The sequence below is a fragment of the Oratosquilla oratoria genome, chromosome 34 (assembly GCF_046742065.1).
Source record: "Oratosquilla oratoria isolate Oo_2021 chromosome 34, ASM4674206v1, whole genome shotgun sequence".
Taxonomy (NCBI): Eukaryota; Metazoa; Arthropoda; class Malacostraca; order Stomatopoda; family Squillidae; genus Oratosquilla; species Oratosquilla oratoria.
In genome coordinates, this window is record NC_134810.1 from 37,331,010 (window position 1) to 37,345,289 (window position 14,280).

The 14,280-nt window shown below is 43.9% G+C and overlaps 1 protein-coding gene across 1 annotated transcript in view; it reads left to right on the plus strand.

Annotated features, from left to right (window-relative positions):
* The window catches only part of Shrm (shroom), a 1,346,254-nt gene that overhangs the window by 457,786 nt on the left and 874,188 nt on the right, over window positions 1-14,280 (plus strand). The gene's annotated exons all lie outside the window — the stretch shown is intronic.

The window sequence follows — 14,280 nt, forward strand, 5'->3', positions numbered from 1 at the left end:
TCGTTCAAGACCTCGAGTACAGCCCACCTGAGACTAAGTAAATCGTCTGTGGTTAACCACAGTTAAGGTAGACAACGCCTGACTATATAGAAAAGGGTTATCGCCTTAAACGACCCGTAAGTAGTTTCTGGTGGCGGGACACCGCCCTTCTTCTCCGTACTCCTTTATCCTTCCCACGCGAACTATTCTTATTCTCTAAATGCGGAGTCGAGTATCATACATACATACATACATGCATGCATACATACATACATACATACATACATACATACATACATACATACATACATACATACATATACCAAAGGCTTTTTCCCCCTACACGGGGGGTAGCCAAAAAGAAAAAGGCATAGAAACCACTCCCACCCATTCCATTTCCTATATATTCCACTCCCCTCCACCCTCCTCCCTCCCTCTTATCTTGGCACCTCAGCTGAGTAAAATCGTTTGACATTAGCCATAATTGTCTTCTTATATTCAATTTTGCATAAGTGGACGCCCCAGCATGTGTCTCAGACAACTTGGGTAAGTTAGACTCAGTGATAATGTAGTTCGTGCTGACACAGTTGGTTGTTTTAAGTGATGATTAGGTAATTTTATGGATAGGAATGAGTGGTAGTTAGAGATATAGAACTTCATAGTCTAGGTCTTATGGTCTCTTGCAGTCTTCTCCATTCTTATGTTCTTATATTAGAGTCACTGATATCCGTCGAAAATCCCTCTGGGGGTCTTTGCCTGGTATCCTTTTCTGCATGAATTCCGTTTCGAGATTTGATCTCCGCGGCTCCAGCGGACCGTGAAGAGCCATTTGCACACGCCAAGGTGTCACCGAAGAACCAAAAACTTTTCCAGTTCGAATTTGTTTGCCGCCTCGATGTTGCAAGAGGTCATCCCCGAGGTGTCACTGCGTGAGGAACGGAGAACCCATTTGATCTCTGGAACGCATTCGACCGCAGACGTGTTTGACTACTGACTTTAGAACTCGTTTTTCTTGTGTTCTCGTTCTTGGCGAAAGGACCCACAGGAGGGGTCACTGAGGAACAGAACTGTTTAACCTCGGATGTGGTTGGTTCCTCACGAGTTTCCGGCCGGGACTTCGAAGAAGGGTTTCGATTCGAGAGTTACTGGAGACAAATCACGAAATCGAAGAAGTAGCGCGAAGGAATGGCGAATGTCGTTTTGTTTTTAATGGGGTATATTCTGCACGTTTTACTTTTTGCACACAGGCAGCACACACACGCACGCAGGCACACACACACACACACACACACACACACACACACACACACACACACACACACACACACACACACACACACATATATATATATATATATATATATATATATATATATATATATATATATATATATATATATATATATATATATATATATCATATATATATATATATATATATATATATATGGTTCACTATAAACCCACTATCGGAGAAATAATAACAGAAAGTACAGGGAAACTGTATATTTTCGACTACTATCTGTAGTCCTCTTCAGCAGAATGCTTAAATGAAGTTAAGGTACAAGTATATATGAGGAAATAAGGGGTACATACGTATGTATGTGAATATATAATATAGGCTCGAATCTAATTCCTTTGTGATGATAGATAATTGTTTATTTACAATTATGGCTTCCCAACCCCTTTATGCAACGGCGGACATCAAAGGTGCGGTATACTAGTGTTGCATGGAGGTGATGGCTCCTAATGAGCGCGATCGAGCTGATTACATTGGGTTCAGACTCCACAACCACAGCCACACCACACTCGACACTTCACATGCACTTTGCATCGTCCCTGCAACCTTGCCAAGCAGGATTGAATCACTTTGGTGAGAGATAAACAATGTTTCGTCCTTATGGGGTAGGCCGGTCGTCCTGTAGTTGACGCTCAAGGATGAAACCTTTCACTTTCATATATACATGTGTGTGTATGTATATGTATGTATATATATATATATATATATATATACATATATGTATATGAACTTTCCGACAGTCGCCACGGGGTTCGAACCGAGGCCTCGCTTGACACCAAGCCCCGATTCAATTCCCTCATAACGTGAACACCACACCCTGTTTCATGCGTGAACTCCTTCGGACCGCAGCAAGGCTGAGGCCCGGGTGGGTGGCAGCCCCGCAAACCTTAAAAAAAATTATAATAGATAAAAAAAATAAGAATAAATGAATAAATTAATATAAATAAATAAAATAATATAAGTAAATAATTAAATAAGCAAATAGATAAGTAAATAAAATAAATCAATAAATAAAAATAAAATAAAATAAAATAAATAAAAGTAATAAAATAAAATAAAACAGAAGCAACGCTTGGCGAGGACTCTGCCACGGGTCCCTTCCTGACGTGACCCAGATTGCCCTCACGGGTTGCAAAACAAAAACAGAAAAAAAAAACAAGGTCACCGATTGGCTGAAAGGAACTTGATCTTGCGGTCAGCCTCAGCCTCGTGTACAATGAAGTCGCTCCTGAAGGTGGAGGGGAGATTGGGGTTGGTTTCCCCCCAACTTGAAGAAATAAGTATGACGTTACCCACAAGAGAAGAGAACATTTAACCACATCACTCCGGGGACGCAGTTAGAAGATATTATTCTGGTTGAAACCAAGCGGTTTTAATCGGTTGACGACTACTGCCCCAGGAAGTATCTCGTTCTCTTAAGAGCTCCTTCAGTCTCTAAGTCCTCGACCTGTTCAAGATAAATTCTAATCGACGACGGTTGACTTAGGAAGGGTCCCGGTCTCTTAAGATCTCCTTCAGTCTCCAAGTCCTCGACCACCTGTTCAAAACCAAAATTTCTTCAAGAGCGTAACCGGGATTTTAATCAGATGATGACCGTTTGGTCAGAAAGGGCCCCGGTCTCTTAAGAGCTCGACCACCTGTTCAAAACCAAAATTTCTTCAAGATCGTTTCTGGAATTTTAATCAGTTGGTGACGGTTGGCTCAGAAAGGGTCCTGGTTCCTCAAACGATTCTTCACTCTGAGTCCTCGACCACCTATTCAAAATCAAAATTTCTTCAAGAGTGTTACCGGAATATTAATCAGCTGACGACGATTGACTCAGGAAGGGTCCCGGTTTCTCAAGAGCTCCTTCAATCTCTAAGTCCTCGACCAACTGTTCAAAATAAAAATTTCTTCAAGAGCGTTACCGGGATGAAGGAGTTAAAGATGAATGTGCGTCTCACCTGATTAATGATATTCACCGTCGTCATCATTATCATAAATTTTGATATTATCATCATTGTTATAATTTTCTAACCAGATATCCGTCATCCGAAAAAAAAACATAAGAATGAAGTAGACTGCGAGAGACCATAGGGCTAACACTAGCCCTTAGATGGGATTGGAGAACGAAAATTTTCCCTCCATTCACCCCATCACACACAAACATTTCATTCCTTCTAGTTTAGATCACGTGGAAATTGCACCTTGTTTCCTCCCTGAGCAATACTGACAATTCATCCCTGTGCCGATGACGGAACAGGTCATTGCCCGAGTCTAAATATCCTTCAACTCGGTCACCCAGCTCCTTGCAGAAATCGTCCTACAAAAGCTTCTGAAGAAAGCTCCAAAGGTCATCAGTTCCTTGCAGAAGTCTTCATACAAAGGCTTTGGGAGGCCAAATATCTTCCAGAAGTCAAATCTTTTCTTATGTATATCAATGTACCAAGGACTTTTCCCCTTTAAAAGCGAGTTGACAAAGTCAAAAGGTATGCACCCACTCCCACCTATTCCACTCCCACCCACCATCCCATCCTCCCTCTCATCTTTGCTCCTTGTGGAAGAGGAATCATCCCTGGTTCCGGCCCACTGCCCCGGGTCAGAGGCAATGCAGCAAGAGACATTACATCTACAGCAAGGCTACTTCTTTTAACTGGAGATCCCCACTTCTCCGTCCCCTTAAATATCTTCTAGAGGCCAAGTATCTTCCAGAAGTCATCCTGCAAAGATTTCGGAAGAAAAGAACCAAGGGCCAATCAGCTCTTGGCAGAAGTCATTCTGCAAAAGCTTCTGGAAGAAAGCCCAGAGGCTAGCCAGCCCCTTGCAAAGATGACCATGGGACGGGAAAGATTCCAGCCTTGAGGTGGCCCGTTCATCAATCCCGTTATTACAAGAGGGAGGTGGATGAAGATGAGATAGTCGAGGCAAAGTACCAAGACTCCAGTTTATAATGATCGGCTACGCTGGTCCTCCAATCGAGGTACTCACAAGGACGAGGTGTGAAGGAGGAGGGGCTGTGTGCAGTCGATTGGTCAGTGATTGGAGGCGCCTTGGCCCACATAAGGCCTGATTGGGCGCTCGCATGTCCGATCACTGGAACGGATCAGTGATCCGATGAACCGTTTGGCGCCGTAATTGGTGCGATTTCTCGCTGATCGATTGGGTAACAAGCACGAGTCCATGCGTGGCCCACCCGTGGGTTTTCGTTCTCCTTCCGTTTCACCACCTCTCCTACTCCTCCACCTCTTTCTCCCCCACCTCCTCTTCCTTCTCCTTCTCCTTCTCCTCCTCTTCCTCCTTCTCCTCCACCTCCTCCTCCTCCTCCTCCTTCTCCTCCTCCTTCTCCTTCTCCCCCACCTCCTCCTCCTCCTCCTTTTCGTCCTCCTTCTCCTCCTCCACCTCCTTATCTTCCTCCTCCCCTCCTCCTCCCCTCCTCCTCCTCACCCTCCTCCTCCTCACCCTCCTCCTCCTCCTCCCCTCCTCCTCCCCCTCCCCTCCTCCTCCTCCTCCTCCTCCCCCTCCTCCTCTTCCTCCTCCTCCTCCACCTCTTCCTCTTCCTCCTCCACCTCCTCCTCCTCCACCTCTTCCTCCTTCTCCTCCTCCTCCTCCTCCTCCTCCTCCTCCTCCTCAACTACTTCAAAATTGTCAGAAGAACTGAAAACATGGATATGGAAAAATATTTCAAAATCGACACCTCCAACGCAACTAAGAATAGTGTATGCAGACGTGGGAAATATTATTTCTTCAATCGCGTTGTTATTATATAGAATGGTCCACCATCCAACGCCGTTGGTTGTTCCACTGTAGAGGTATTCAAAAGACGTCTCGACATTTACTTACCTACAAATCTCCGACTAGAATTATTTACTTCTAGATATGATTAAAATAGGTTTGGTACTAGAACAGCCTTGTAAGGACCAATAGGTCTCTTGCTGTTCGTTTGTCTATGTAACTCCTCCTCCTCCTCCTCCTCCTCCTCCTCCTCCTCCTCTTCCTCCTCACAGTACATGTAAGCGAACACAAAGCGGGGTGCATGTGGTCGACAGAATTAGACAGGTGGTCATTTGCCTTCTCTAGTAGACAGACACACAGACGGGTATGTAGGAAGGCTGACATTCATAGACAGGCATAGGGAGAGACAGATTATCTGGCAGGGACGGACAAACCCCATCGGACAGTCAACAGTCGAGGTGACAGCAGTTCGAACTTTGCCACCAGCGAGTTGGACCAAGGGCATTGTTCATTAAATTCCACGCTGCAGACTCCTATGTAAGGGGCATCGTTCTATCCTGCTGATAAGGGAAATTCGTGACGTTAAACCAAATCAATCCAAAAAACCGGTTAAGTTAGATAAACTGCCAAGAAAGGGTTAAGGATTAACAGACTAAGGCTATTATAAACATGCAGAAAATATTAGTGGTAACTAATATCACGTAAAGAAGTCGAAAGTCTTGTTCAGAATGTTACAAGGAGAATTTCCGCGAGCAGTTTGTTAGCAAATTCTATGTGACTTAACTTACGACGTCCAGTAATTACGATGTCGTAGGAAGTTACGACGTGGAGAAGAGTTGTAGTGCGATGGCAGTGTAATAAAATAAATAACAGAGTGATTTCAATTGACGGAGTAGTATGTTCATCAGGTGAAAGGTGTTTGCTTTACGCTTGTGCATGTGCAAACACTCAAGGGTGCGCGCGCGCACACACACACACACACACACACACACACACACACACACACACACACACACACACACAGTGCAGTGGTAAAGTTCCCGGCAGCCATTATGGCGATGCGGGTTCGAATCCCGCCCAGGGCTGAAATAATTTCAGTATCACTGTGGTGTGAGTCGTTACTCCGACTCTCGTGGGCGGGAAGTTGGGTGTGTGTGTACATGTAAGGTCACAACATTATCCATAGATCGGTCATACATGAGCTCTCTTCCGGAAGGGAAATAGCTGTCGGTCCCGAATCCAACACGTGACCCAAGACCATGGTGAATCACACACACACACACACACACACACACACACACACACACACACACACACACACACACACACACACACACACACACACACACACACACACCTCTGAACAATATCTGTACTTCTGTTGGTGTTCTTCAATTGAAAGATTTAATTGGATATGGCCAAGTCTTTACTGCCGTGCCTCGGGGGTATTTCCAGGCCCAAAGGTCACACAGTTAATAAGTTAACGCCCATGATGATGAAAACAAATGGTTTTCAGAGAAGCCTGTTATCATTAATCTCATAATTAGAATCTCCTTCTACTTAGACATAAATATTTATTCCCCATTAAGCCGCATCGTGTTCCATTTAGAGAAATATATGGCTTGGAATGACATGTCAAGGTTCCATGTGAACCGATTATAACAGCTGTAGCACCATCCGTTTAATGGCGCCCAGACGATAGTCGTGCAATTGCTGTTGTAACCTAACCTGAACCTATTTATTCTTATCGCTCATTGTACCATGGAGGTATAAATAATGGACAAGCTCTCGACCTCATTAACGTATACTTTCTCATATTTAGGTCAACCGTGTTCATATTGCGCTCATGTATATGCAAAACATTTTTTTGCGTTTTGTAATTATTGGGTTCATCAACATGAAGGACATTTCGTTGGCTGAGTAGGTGCGACTTTTGGCATCTAAGTTTGTTGATTAGACAATATGATTATTTTTTTCTCAAATTTATGGCCATGTTGTTATTTGGCTTGTCATAAGTACAGGATGTTCCTCGACCGAGTGTCTGTGTGTATATACCTGTGTATGTGTGTGTGTACGTGTGTGTGTGTGTGTGTGTGTGTGTGTGTGTGTGTGTGTGTGTGTGTGTGTGTGTGTGTGTGTGTGTGTGTGTGTGTGTGTGTGTGTGTATGTATGTGTGTGTGAGTAATCAAAAATTTAGACAGCAAATTAAATCAAGCAAAACGAAATAACTGAACTGTAGGCATTACAGCATTTTGGTTAATGTATGTGTCTGCATGCATATATACAGTAACTTTATGATATATGTATGTTTTTGTTTAGACCCTCATTAATTGCGTACGTCAAGCACAGCTATCAAATGCGTCTTCAGTAGAGAGTGCCTTCAAGAAGAGCCACTCTGGAAACTAAAGGATGTCCCGACCATATCCAAGAATTCAAACACTAAACAAGGATTGTGACAGAATTCTATCTATCTATCTATCTATATACCAAAAGCTTCTCCCCCCCTTATAAGAGAAGTAGCCAAGTCTAAGGCACGCATCCACTCCCGCCCATTCCACTTCCACCCATTCCACTCCCGTCCACTCCATCACTCATTTCTTCCCTCTTATCTTAGCTCCTCATGGATAACAGGTTATCCCTGTCTCCCGCCCAATGTCCGATAGAATTAGAAAGGGAGGAAATGGATGATAGACGGGAGACGTGGAGTTATTGACGGGTGGAATAAGTGGAGGACAAAGGTGGAAGGGTTGGAGGGTGGAGGTGTGGAGGATGGACATTTTGACGGTTAGAAACGGCAGACCAGACAAAAGGTAGAGCGTTGAGATAGAGAAGTATGCAGGAGTGACGTGGCAGAGGTGCTTGCACGATTCATGGGGAGAAATTGAGGGAGTCCTTTGTTTAGTAGTGGTCTCAGAGTGGCTGATGATTTATGAGAATGCCTCAAATGAATAAAATTGTTGACGTTTGCTACAAGATCAATTCAATACTTGACTTAATGAAAGGTTCAGTGTTTTCTTCATTTGCATATAGTGAACATCGTTCTGGGCAAAAGAAAGCGCCATTGTTGCCGTTTGAGAATCAGCTTATGGTGTCCCGTTGGTACCCCATACGAACATCTGTGTGATATGCACATGTCTTATTAGTTGCTGTTTGTGGTTGGACAATTTATAGTGTAATTCTGTCTGGGTTTCTGCCTCTATGTATTTATGTGTAGGCTACGGCTGTAGTTATTGCATATCAAATGCACTTGTACTCATGCGAAAGCACAAAGAGTCGTGGATTCTGGCCACGTGGAATACTTCAGGTTACAGAATACTTTACCAGCCAGCTGGGGTCCCATTTGTGTTTTACAAATGTCACCGGGCGATTTCGTTTAGCTGATTGGGTTTCTGCAGCAACAGGAATGAAAATCTTAGCCATGCAAAATTCATATATTTAGTTCTACCTCCTCGTAGGCGATTTTATTCAACTCTGGGAAATTTTCTATAATCAAAGGGACACAGTAACAGCGCATTTCGGATACGTTCACGATGACTTTGAATTTGTCTTCAGGAAGGAGTTGTGTCATTGTACAGTCCTCTCTTAAGCTACTGTCACTTACCTTCTTTTGTATACATGATATTGTGTGTAACTGGTAATGTCTCGATCAGTCCAAGTACAAACTGAGACGCAGGTGACGCAGGCGACACAGGCGACGCAGCACAGACCAAAGGCGGACTTCCTGTTTCTGAATTGAAGTACATTTTCAACTTCTCTCTCACTTGAAATGCTTCTAGATGAACTACTTTAGCATTTCAAATGAGCGAAAAGTTCAAGCTGTACTTCAATTTGGCAACAGGGAGTCTGCCTTTCCTCTGTGCTGCGTCACCTGTGTCGCCTGCGTCACCTGTGTCGCCTGCGTCACCTGTGTCGCCTGCGTCACCTGCGTCGCCTGCGTCACCTGTGTCGCCTGCGTCACCTGTGTCGCCTGCGTCACCTGTGTCGCCTGCGTCACCTGTGTCGCCTGCGTCACCTGTGTCGCCTGCGTCACCTGTGTCGCCTGCGTCACCTGTGTCGCCTGCGTCTCAGTTTGGGTAGAACTGGTGGCTGTTACCGGGCTTCGAGAACACTGGAGCTTTTCGTAAAGGGTACCATGATTCTACAGTTTATTAATTAGTTGCAGATGATGGAGCGATGGTCGGGTGGGATGGAATAGAGGAAGTGAGTGAGTTTAAGGTGCGCTCTGGATAATGGATGGAGTAATTATATATATGGAGGAATTCTGGAGGGATGGAGGGAGGCAGAGTAGTTATGTGATATGAATATTAATGAGTTTTTTTCTTTTTCTTCAACAGTGTACTCTGTTTTCATTTTCTTCGCTTTCCGTCGCTTTAGTCCTTGTTTTTGACACTTTGCCCGTGTTGAGGTGATCATTATTAGAATGTTCTTATGGGAAGACATAGTGTGGGTTGATAACATGTAATGATTATTATCATTATTATTATTAATATTTTTTTTTTTAATAAAAAGTAGGAACGTTGTTAGAAATGTGTGGATGGTGTCTGTGGTCAAGTTTGTAATAGTTTAACGTTACAGAAACCTTCTTATCGGGTTGGAAAAGGCTTGCAAGTGTTGATGGTGTTGAAGAGGTTGGAATAGACCGAAAGTGGCTGGCTGACTATGTTTAGAAAATCTATACTTATATGCATATCATGTGTGTATGTACGTATTCTGTTGGCACGTGTATGGATGCTGGATTGTGTTATCATGTGTATGTTTACAGAGAAATTAATTTTTATGCACGTGATATGCGCACGTACACGCAAACACACACACACACACACACACACACACACACACACACACACACACACACACACACACACATAAACACACACACATAAACACACACACACGCACACACACATACACACACACACACACACACACGTATGCACACCCAATGTTTTTTTTTTTTTTTTTTTTTTTTTTTTTTTTTTTTTTTTTTTGAAGGGACCGGGATACATGTGGCTGTGGCATGGTCGGTTGGGTAAACGCACTGTAGGTCTTCTCTTACGATACCGCTTCTTGCTCCGCATACCCTCCGGGACGGTCAAGAGGGGGTCTTTTTTATTAGACTCTCGAGGTTGAGGGTGTTCGAGAGGAGGAGGACCTCCAAGAAGGACTCAGAGGATGACCCGGCCCCTCTTGGGCGCGCCTCTAAGATCCTAGTAAGACTTCTTGGGGTCTCTCGACTTCTCAGCTCGACACGCACCAAGCACCGCGGCCACCCAGGCTCACCCTTGGAAGTTGATACCCACCACAACACCCTAATCCCTACCACAACACCCTAACGCTTACCTCAACACCCTAATGATCATTTCAACCACCTGTGATAATGTTAGCTCCCTAATGAAAGCTTCAAAACCTTAATAGCAAATTTAATACCCACCTCAACTTCCTATAGGTAAATTACTTCATTAGTAATTTCCTGAGAATAGTAATACTCACCTAAATACCCTAATACCTCCCCTCAGACACTCTATTACCCACCTCCGAAGTTCCCTGAGTCAAACTTAATACCCACCTCAACATCCTATAGGTAAATTACTATATGAGTAATTACCTGAGAATACTAATACCCACCTAAGTACCCTAATACCTCCCCTCAGACACTCCATTACCCACCTCCGAATTTTCCTGAGTCAGTCTTTACTCATCATTTAATATACTCACCTCGTCGTCATCCTGTGGACTCACTGAGAACCTTATTCAACACCTAAGAACCACCTCATCATCACCCACTAATCACCTCAACACCTGCAATAGGTTTCATCACCTTTGACCCAGGCCATCTGCTCGTAGTAAAACAAACCAAGTCATCTATGTGTGCGTGTCATTCACCATGCTCTTGGATCACGTATTGGACTCGTGATCGACAGTTATCAACCTCCCGGGTGAGAGCTCAGAGCTCATATATGACCGATCTATGGGTAATGCTGCGTGTGTGTGTGTGTGTGTGTATGTGTGTGTGTGTGTGTGTGTGTGTGTGTGTGTGTGTGTGTGTGTGTGTGTGTGTGTGTGTGTGTGTGTGTGTGTGTGTGTGTGTCCGTGTTTTGCCATGGACTGATCATTTACTGAACTAGTGATCGACAGTGAGGTCAGAACTCATATATAGACTGATTTCTAGACATTTCTGTGACCTTGCACATACATGAACTCCTTGCCTCCTTCATAGCATTCCATGATTCACATGACCGAGCCAACCTCTGCCACGTCACTCCTGCAAACTTCTCCATCTCGTCTCTCCACCTTCACAACGTAGGCCATACCCTGAACGGACTGCTTGGAGCGCATAGACTATGGATGAAAGAGTGGGTGTTCATTGAAAATGATGGGATGATGACGTCATCATTGGCTTGAGGATGAGTTCTTTGGAGTATGGGAACCATAGGAGCTATATTAGGCCTAAGACGATCGGCGCCCAGGAAGCGGGCGGGACACGAAACCTTAGGCCGGATATCAGCGAAGAGGAGGAAGAAGAGGAGGAGGAGGAGGAGGAGGAGGAGGAGGAGGAGGAGATGGAGAGGAAAAGGAAAAGGTCACTTAGTTTGAGAATGAGATCGAAAGTGGAGGGTGAAGAGCTGAAGGATAAAAAGTTTAAAGAAGGATGTCTTGGATGAAATGGAGGTGGGAGGAGGAGGAATAGGGAGAGAGGAGGAGGAATAGGAGGAGGAGCTGGAGGAAGAGGAAGAGGAGGAGGAGGAGAAAGAGTAGGAAGAGGAGGAGGAAGAGGAGGAGGAGGAGGAAGAAGAAAAGGAAGAGGAGGTGGAGAGCAAGTTGCTTGGGATTTATCGTAGTGGTTTTGGAAGAGGGTTGCCAACAATTGAAGAGAGGAGAGTCTTGCCCTCTAGCACCTAGCTTCCCCCTAACTTCCCCCTCACTCCCCCCCCCTCCTACCACCACCTTCCAGACACTCCTTATGTAGTCCGGTTTGTCACCCGGAATGAGCACATTTACGTGCGACCGGACCGGTCCTAGTACTTGCAAAGTCGTCCTCGTCGTCTTCGTTGTCTTCGTCGTCGTCGTCATCTTCGTCGTCGTCGTCGTCTTCGTTTTGCATGCCCTGTGTTGGCCGTAGTGTGTAGCTTCCTGGGTGCTCTGTGCAAAAGAATTGCATGCAGCCTGGAACCAGGGCCTGACGCCAAGCGCGATGGCTAAAGTGCTGTTGTGTCTGGGTTGAATTGCAGGGCATTGTGCAACTGGCTGATTACACATGACTGGTGATTTCTCTCTCTTTTATACATACATGCATACATATATATATATATATATATATATATATATATATATATATATATATATATATATATAAATTAAACCCACTCTCGGAGCAAGATAAGCTGAGATACAGAGTAAACCGTATATTTCGACCACTGGCTGTGATCCTCTTCAGCAGTTGAAGAGGAGCACAGCTAGTGGTCGAAATATACGGTTTACTATGTATCTCAGCTTATCTCTCTCCGAGAGTGGTTTTAAATTTTATTTTACTCATGTGCCACGACATCAACGGTACTCTATACATATATATATATATATATATATATATATATATATATATATATATATATATATATATATATATATGTATATATATATATATATATATATATATACATATATATATATATATATTATTCATATCATGTATGGACAGGAGGTTTTCCCTCGAGCATATTTCATTGAAGTGAATGGCGAGTTTATCTTGACAAAGCTTCTTGTCGTACTTTTTTTCTCTTAAAGCATTCATGCCCTCTATAGGCAGCAATCTTAATGCCTCCCTTTATGTCATCCTGTTGGGTAGCAGACATAATTTGCTTGTGGCCAAAAGCCATTTTCACATTTCTTGGTGCTTCTTCAGTGGCAGGAAAGAATCTAGAGGTCATCCTATTACATGTATGTATGTATTCTTAATATTCGACGGACATTGATATGCTTGCTCTAGTTCAAGAGGAGACATGAACTAGTGAAATAGTTCTTAGAGAAGCTAACTTGACCAGAGAACTGTCCAGGATCTTGAAATACACGAGATAAGGATACATAGAGAACATATAATGCGCAAATTGGAATTAAAGTGTTATCTTCAGCGTGATGTCTGAGGATACAGTGAGAAGGTCAACCGGTAGAGGAACCTGTTGTGTTTGACAAATAAGGTCGTAATACAACCAAGCCAGTCTTACAGCGTTATCACACTGGGCTGTTTTTCCTCCGACTGTTGGAGCAGATTTGCAACCCACAGCTTTCGGAAAGAATATGATATGCCGGAGGAAGGTAATTTTCCTCCAGCATATCAAAAGGCATTCTATGTATTTTTGTTGAGAAAGCAAAATAGTTTGCCATAGTGATTATATGGCGGATATACTTGTAGTTCTGGGATGTAGGCTGTACCGCCGATTAATCGGAGGTTGGAGGAAAAATAGCCCAGTGTGATAAGCCCTTTGAAGAGCTGTTATTGTGGGTAATGACTACCGGGGCTTTTATTCGTATCCGTATAAATAATCTCGCGGGTATGAACACTTTGGCTCGAGCTAGGCAAAACCACAACAAGGGGAGTCCTCTTTTCTTTTTCAAAACTGCATCGTCCTTTATTGCCTCTCTCATCATCTCTACCCTCATTCCGGGCGTCATTACCGCCTGCTTTTATTGCCGGTAATCAGTTAGCCATTAGAACACACCCTATTTGTGATCGATCACGGTGGCAAGGGTAATGCGCGCGTCGTGACACTGGGGATTGAACTTTGTATTGTTTTTACGACTGGGAGTTGCTGCTTCATGTGTTGCACTCAGCAGCTGGGCTCTGAGCTGCAGATTGTTGCTCTTGTATTGCTGATTGCAGGTGTTTTGCTTAGTGGTAAGTGCTCTCGCACGTATTGCTAATGAGGTGCGTTTTTATGAGTCCGTGGCCGATAATCTACCACTTGGCTGTTCACAAATCACAGGCACTTGCACACGCACCCGCCCACACACACGCATGCACACGCCCACACACACGCACACACACACGCACACACACACACACACACACACACACACACACACACACACACACACACACACACACACGCACACACACACACATGCGCACACAAACACACCATTATATGTGGACAACAAAGCCTAGCACATCATGCACTCAAATTAGACTAGTTCTAAATTTTAAATGAATTGTATATTGCCAGTGTGTCTATATCGTTGTTGACTCCATAAACTGGTTATTATTGTTATTTTATTGTTATTACAGACGCGCGCAC